General features: G+C 42.6%; 1 pseudogene; it reads left to right on the plus strand.

Moving 5' to 3' along the window:
* Window positions 1–6,622: 6,622 nt before the first annotated feature.
* Window positions 6,623–6,739, plus strand: LOC126263888 (5S ribosomal RNA; annotated as a pseudogene).
* The last annotated feature ends 666 nt before the right edge of the window (window positions 6,740–7,405 follow it).

Raw genomic sequence — 7,405 nt, forward strand, 5'->3', positions numbered from 1 at the left:
CTTCGAGATACACCAGGTATCTTTGAAAGGGTGCGCCGTTCAATTCAGTGTCGGTATCAGGCGTGTCTCTATCCATCTGCACAAGCTCCTGTAATGGCCGTCCATTTTCAGCATATGACCAAATAACTGCAACGTCATTTAGTAGCCCCGGATGGCCTTTGCGACCCCTAATTCCTGTATGATTACTGATCTTTGTTGTACACCCAATGTGTCATGTCGGTTTGTCAGTGTTTTTTTTTTTAATCAACCTGTATATTCGATGTTAAGACGTTTTCCTGTTTAAGAAAAGATTTCCTCGTATTTGCAAGTCTCCGCTTTAAATCCTCTTTATTTCGGCCATTGGCAGTTATTTTTATGCCCAAACAGCAAAACTCATCTGCTACATTTAGTATCTCATTTCCTAATCTAATTCCCTCGGCATCGCCTGATTTAATTCGACTACACTCCGTCACCCTTATGTTATTTCTGTTAATATTCATTTTGTAACTGGTTTTCAAAATATTGCCCATTCCGTTCAACTGAGATTCCGAGTGCTTTGCCGTCTCTGAGAGAATTACTTCGCCACTGGCAAATCTCAAAGTTTTTGTTTCTTCTCTCTTCACTTCAATTATCATTCCAAATTGTTCCTTGGTTTCTTTTGTTGCTTGCTCAATGTACGGACTGAATAATAATTGGGAAAGTCTGCAACTTTGTCTCACTTCTTTCTCGACTATCGTTCATCTTTATGCCATTCACCTCTTAGAAATACAGGTTGATTTCTGTCAAATTGTAGATAACCGTTTGCTCTCTGTATATCTCTACTATCTTGAGAATGTGAGTTGGAGATAAAATCACTGTATGGCGCAGCTTTACTAACAGAAGGGCTCGTTTGAGAGAACACATCCTGTGACATCAAGCAATAGTTAATTTGGTTAACAAGAAAAGTGGAGCGGGGTGGGAAGTGGATGAGGAGAAGCGGAGAGAGTGGCTGGTGTTAAAGATTAATAGAGTGAGACAAGCAACTTCAAATGTATGCAGCGTGCAGTAGCTACAAAGATATGATAAGATCTGAACAGGGTAGACTATTGCGGAGGTTTGCGACACACCTGTCTTCGATGATAAGAGCAACAACATTCTCGATTTTACGCTCAAGACTGTCAATGAAGTCTGGTATGAAATATAACAGTGTTGCCACTAATTTTTAACCAACCCAAGTACAGGGTGATCCAAAAAGAAATTTTAGAAAGTGACATGGCACATTGGGCATACAACAAGGATTAGTGATCACATACGAACCTGGGGCCGCAAACTCCACGAGAGAAAAAAATTGTTCAAATGGTTCTGAGCACTATGGGACTTAACATCTGTGGTCATCAGTCCCCTAGAACTTAGAACTACTTAAACCTAACTAACCTAAGGACATCACACACATCCATGCCCGAGGCAGGATTCGAACCTGCGACCGTAGCAGTCGCACGGTTCCGGACTGCGCGCCAAGAACCGCTAGACCACCGCGGCCGGCAAACTCCACGAGAGGCAAACTTATCTGCTGTGATTTGGAACAATAGCTATGTCTCACTTTATTAAAACTACTAGTTTCATTGAAACAACTGAGCAATCTCATGCGTAACATTTTGGTACATAACTGGGTTGATCAAACCAGTCTCAGGACTGAAGACCACAACAACCACATGGATATGAACTATCATGATTGGATTCATTTCCTGTAGTAATTTTCTTTTCACGTGAGAATGGTCAGGTATTTGACCAAAATAAACAGTTTTAATAATGTGAAAACCAGCTATTGAGCCAACTTATGATTACTCAGAAATACTGAAAAGTTGTAAATCATCGGCTACTTAAAGCAAATCAAAAATTTTGTATTTGAATGCTCTTACTCTTGGAAATGACATTTACTGTTATATATTCTTCTGCTGTTAGGCCTTTATTCGTGAAAATAATCACACGCCTTCCTCTGGTAAGTGCTTATAGTGCTGTGGATTAGCCGCTTCATGCCAGGCGAGAACACGGTATATCCCTGCCTCTCGTCAGCCTGTATCGATCGCATAGTCGATGTGACTTTAAATGTTGACTCGGTAAACAAGTCCGCTGAGTAGTCGTCAGCACTGCATGAATCAACAGTTAGACGCCTCTGTCCACCGCCCGAGGTGGATTGCGTGGTCAGTGCTGACATGACACGACATCGAATGAGCCAAACAAGCGTCTCCGTCCGGCTGTGTGGGAACACACGCCAGCCGCGATGCGGTCACAGATAGCGGCTCGCTTATTACCCTCTGTTTACGCCGTCGGCGATACTCTCACGCCCGTGCCCGTGACGTCACGCCCGCCCCGCAAGTCAAGTGTCGGCGACGTAAAAGAGAACGGCGCCTCTTTGGAAATAGCCCAAGGGCAGTCGGCACCGCCAAGAGGGTATCTTCCTTCTGCGCAGATGCGCTGCTTTCCATTAAAATCCACAGTCCAGTCTGCCAGCGTTGAAACGTACAGTGCAGGTCATTAAAATCAAGTCAGGGATAGCAAATGACGCAGTTTCATTTAGTGTACGTATTCAGCATAGTAGAAAGAGTACGTGATTAAATTTGTAGCTGTTTTTGGGATAGACAGGATCTACAGTCTGGAACCGCGCGACCGCTGTAGGGTCGCAGGTTCTAATCCTGCCCCGTGCATGGATGTGTGTGATGTCCTTAGTTTAGTTAGGTTTAAGTAGTTCTAAGTTCTAGGGGACTGATGACCTCTGAAGTTAAGTCCCATAGTGCTCAGAGCCATTTGAACCATTTTTGATAGACAGGATCACGGCCGCACCGACCTACATTGTGTGATCATAAGTATCCGGACACATTAGTGGCCATTAACGTATGTCCACCTTTAACCCTTACGCCGGCCTGAACACTACTGAGGTGTCTGTTGTAACGTCCTACCGTATCTTCGGTCTTGGCTAACACTCAGCGGTAGAGCAATGAGATTGTTATTTCTTATGTAGCGGTATCGACGTTACAAACAGAACATTGATGAACTGAACTCGCGACTTATGCGAGATATTTACTTCATCAAATGTCGTGATTAAATCGTTTATAACCGATGGTTTCTCAATTGCTATTTAAATATTAATGATAAGTTCAAATTAGTTCCAGCGACACCTGTAGACTGGTTGTAATCTCAAATCTATAATCAGTCGTAACAGTGTTATTAATTCCTAACGTCAAGGAGTTTCTATATAAGCGCCGAGCGCTTCAGTCAAATAATGTTGCAGCACGTTATCTCTATAAATAATATTGTAAAACTTGAATAATAAATGCGTGAATTGACACGATATGCTGGTTTATTACACAATATTAGTCACTTCCTAACAGAGCCGTGAGGAAGAAGCTTTGCCAGGTGTTAGGGGGAATTATAAATTATATGCTTCGTAACTATCGCCAAGTTCCATAGTCCATTAGTTATTACGAATGAAATTGTCTATCTGTGTTCTCTTCCTAAATAGTGTTAACTTCAGGTTATCTAATTAACAGTCACTTCTGTCTAATATATACAAGTCATCTATCTGAATTCTAAATAACGTAATATTTGAAGTCAAAGTATTGTTTCACTGCGTCATAGTAGATCGCAATAATCAATTCTGAAAAAAAAAAATGTAATTGCGCCTACATATACGAGCATTCAAAAGTATGACCCGCTTCGGCTAACTCTTACAACGTAGTGACAATGGATTGCATAATCATTAGCCATTACTCACGAATCTCAATGAGTACTCACACGAAGTATTCTTTAGGAACGTTGGTTCTACTTTGCGAATTTTAATTATAATGATTTTGCGATTTACTATGATTTTGAATTTTGAGTTTGATTTTACTGGAATCCTGTCTTTCTTTCGTATGTTAATAAATTACTAAGTATTAGATTCCTGATTCAATTACTGGTTACTATCCAAATAATAGTGTTAACTGGAAATTTGTTTGCTTGTTCATTTTTCATGGAATTTGGAACTTGTTTTGGAGAAATATTTGGGAATTTTTGAGCTAATTTTTGATTTTCATTTCTCGTCGGAGGGAGTGGCATTACAATGTCTATGGCAGATCATTCTTCCTCAAGTGATTCAATTACTGGTTACTATCCAAATAATAGTGTTAACTGGAAATTTGTTTGCTTGTTCATTTTGAATGGAATTTGGAACTTGTTTTGGAGAAATATTTGGGAATTTTTGAGCTAATTTTTGATTTTCATTTCTCGTCGGAGGAAGTGGCATTACAATGTGTATGGGGGAATGGCAGACCATTCTTCCTCAAGTGCCGAGTCCAGAGAAGGTACAGATTTTTGACTCCGGGGTATGGAACAAAGTCGATGTTCTATCTCAACCTAAAGGTACTCCACTAGGTTCAGGTAGGGACTCTGGGCTGGCCAATCCATTTCTTGAATGTTATTGTCCACCCACCCTTGCCTCACAGATGCTGCTTTATGAGAAGCTGCAGTGCCAAGCTAATACAATTACGATTTGGGAGACAATCTGAGCAGCAGTCTTGGGTTATTTGCAGATGACGCTGTCGTTTATCGATTAATAAAGTCATCAGAAGATCAAAAAAGACTGCAAAACGATTTAGAAAAGATATCTGTATGGTGCGAAAATTGGCTATTAACCCTAAATAACGAAAAGTTTGAAGTCATCCACATGAGTGCTAAAAGGAATCCGTTAAACTTCGGTTACACGATAAATCAGTCAAATCTAAAAGCCGCAAATTCAACGAAATACCTAGGAGTTACAGTTATGAACAACTGAATTGGAAGGAACACATAGAAAATGATGTGGGGAAGGCTAACGAAAGACTGCGTTTTATTGGCATAACACAGAAAATGTAACAGATCTACTAAGGAGACTGCCCACACTAAGCTTGTCCGTCCTCTTTTAGAATACTGCTGTGCGGTGCGGGATCGTTATCAGATATGATTGACGGAGTACATCCGAAAAGTTCAAAGAAGGGCAGCACGTTTTGTACTATCGCGAAATAGGGGAGAGAGTGCCACAGAAATGATACAGGATTCGGGGTGGACATCTTCAAAACAAAGGCGTTTTTCGTTGCCTTCTCCTCCGAATGCGAAAATATTTTGTTGGCACCGACCTACATAGGGAGAGACGATTACCATGATAAAATAAAGGAAAGCAGAGCTCACAGGGAAAGATATAGGTGTTTGTTGTTTCCGTGCGCTGTACGGGATTGGAATAATAGATAATTGTGAAGGTGGTTCGATGAACCCTCTGCTGGGCACTTAAATGTGATTTGCAGAGTACCAATGTAGATGTAAATGTAAGTCGTTTCCGAACTGTTCCTCTACTGCACGCAGTGCGCAATCCTGTTCCTATCCTTCTGCTCGGAAAACGCTCGCATGCTGTAACCACATCTTGCCTACTTCACCACTGGTACTACACGTGATGGCAGGTCACTTCTCCAGACATTCGCCAAACCCAAACCCTTCCATCGGATTGCGACTGGGTACAACGTGATACATCCCTCTAAATCACTCGTTTTCAGTCATCCACTGCCCAGCTACGTCGGTCTTTACGTCACCTGAAGCGTCGCTTAACAACAATCCTAAGGGCCCGGGTTCGATTCCCGGCTGGGTCGGAGGATTTCTCCGCTCAGGGACTGGGTGTTGTGTTCTCCTAATCATCATCATTTCATCCCCATTGACGCGCAAGTCGCCGAAGTGCCATCAACTTGAAAGACTTGCACCCGGCGAACGGTCTACCCGACGGGAGGCCCTAGTCACACGACATTTACATTTACTGACTGCAGAAATTTGTGGCTTATAAGGGGCTTCTAATCAACTGCACCACATTCTTTTCGACTCCCTATGCACAGTCATTGTACTTGCTGCACTGCTGGCAGCACTATGGATCTCGCGAGTGATTCCTTGCGACGATTTCATGCGTTTTTTTTCCTGGTACATCTGTTACTAAGATGACACCTAATAACTATCCGAAGCCAATGATCTCTCCAGACCGACCCACTCTGCTGTTAGTGCTCCTCTACTTACAATACAATATATTTCACGATATAACCGATAGAGACAAATGGGTCACTGTAACAGCAGCTGGTGCTATAATCCTTTTCAGAGAAACTGGTTACGATTTTGAGTGCCTTTTATGTGTTCATGAAATAAGACTACACTAACAGATCTCTGCCGGCCGGTGTGGCCGTGCGGTTCTAGGCGCTTCAGTCTGGAACCGCGTGACCGCTACGGTCGCAGGTTCGAATCCTGCCTCGGGCATGGATGTGTGTGGTGTCCTTAGGTTAGTTAGGTTTAAGTAGTTCTAAGTTCTAGGGGACTGATGACCACAGATGTTAAGTCCCATAGTGCTCAGAGCCATTTGAACCATCTTTGAACAAATCTCTGCAGTGAAAGAGTGCTCCCCTTGATGTACTTTTCACTTGTATGTCTGGTTTGGCGAAAAACAATAAACAGGTTCGTGAAGAATGCCAAAGATGTTTATGATCCTACCCCCTTCCAAAGCAGTTTTGCTGTTATAAGATTGAGAAAGATTAAGAACGTGGCTGGACAGATGGCTGAGTGCGACGCACGTTTGATGTGTGCTGAGAAACTGTTTGAGGTAGAGCCCTTCAGCGTAACTACCGGCAACGGCCTTGCCGCAGTGGATACACCGGTTCCCGTCAGATCACCGGAGTTAAGCGCTGTCGGGCGTGGCCGGCACTTGAATGGGTGACCATCCAGGCGCCATGCGCTGTTGCCATTTTTCGGGGTGCACTCAGCCTCGTGATGCCAATTGAGGAGCTACTCGACCGAATAGTAGCGGCTCCGGTCATAGAAAACCATCAAAACGACCGGGAGAGCGGTGTGCTGACCACACGCCCCTCCTATCCGCATCCTCAATTGAGGATGACACGGCGGTCGGGTGGTCCCGATGGGCCACTTGTGGCCTGAAGACGGAGTGCTACTTCAGCGTAACTGATAGAATAATAAGTGGAATGGAAAACAGGTATGAAATATATCACACCATTCCATCTGACTTCAGTTTCTTATGCGAAATGCCTTAAATGAAAGCTCTGTGTCTTATCCTGAAAAGCATGTAGATAAGCCAAATGTAGCAGAGATATCGATAATAGCGGAGGTAGGTAATGAAATAGCTGCCTTCAAGTTCCTGGTCAAAGAACTGACGAAGACCATTAACACGGCTTCGTATTTAAATTGCAATAACAGTGACGTCACCCTCTTGTGAACACAGTTTCAGAAAATTAAATATGATAAAAAGCTACTTACAATGGAATATGGATGAAAGCAGATTGTCAAGTTGAATTATCTTGTCGATGCGATACAACATAGATGCTAAAATTGACTTCGATGATAAAATTAATGAGTTCTCTTCGCTCAAAGCAAAGAAATTCAAAATAAGACTGTA

The sequence above is a fragment of the Schistocerca nitens genome, chromosome 6 (genome assembly GCF_023898315.1).
Source record: "Schistocerca nitens isolate TAMUIC-IGC-003100 chromosome 6, iqSchNite1.1, whole genome shotgun sequence".
Taxonomy (NCBI): domain Eukaryota; kingdom Metazoa; phylum Arthropoda; class Insecta; order Orthoptera; family Acrididae; genus Schistocerca; species Schistocerca nitens.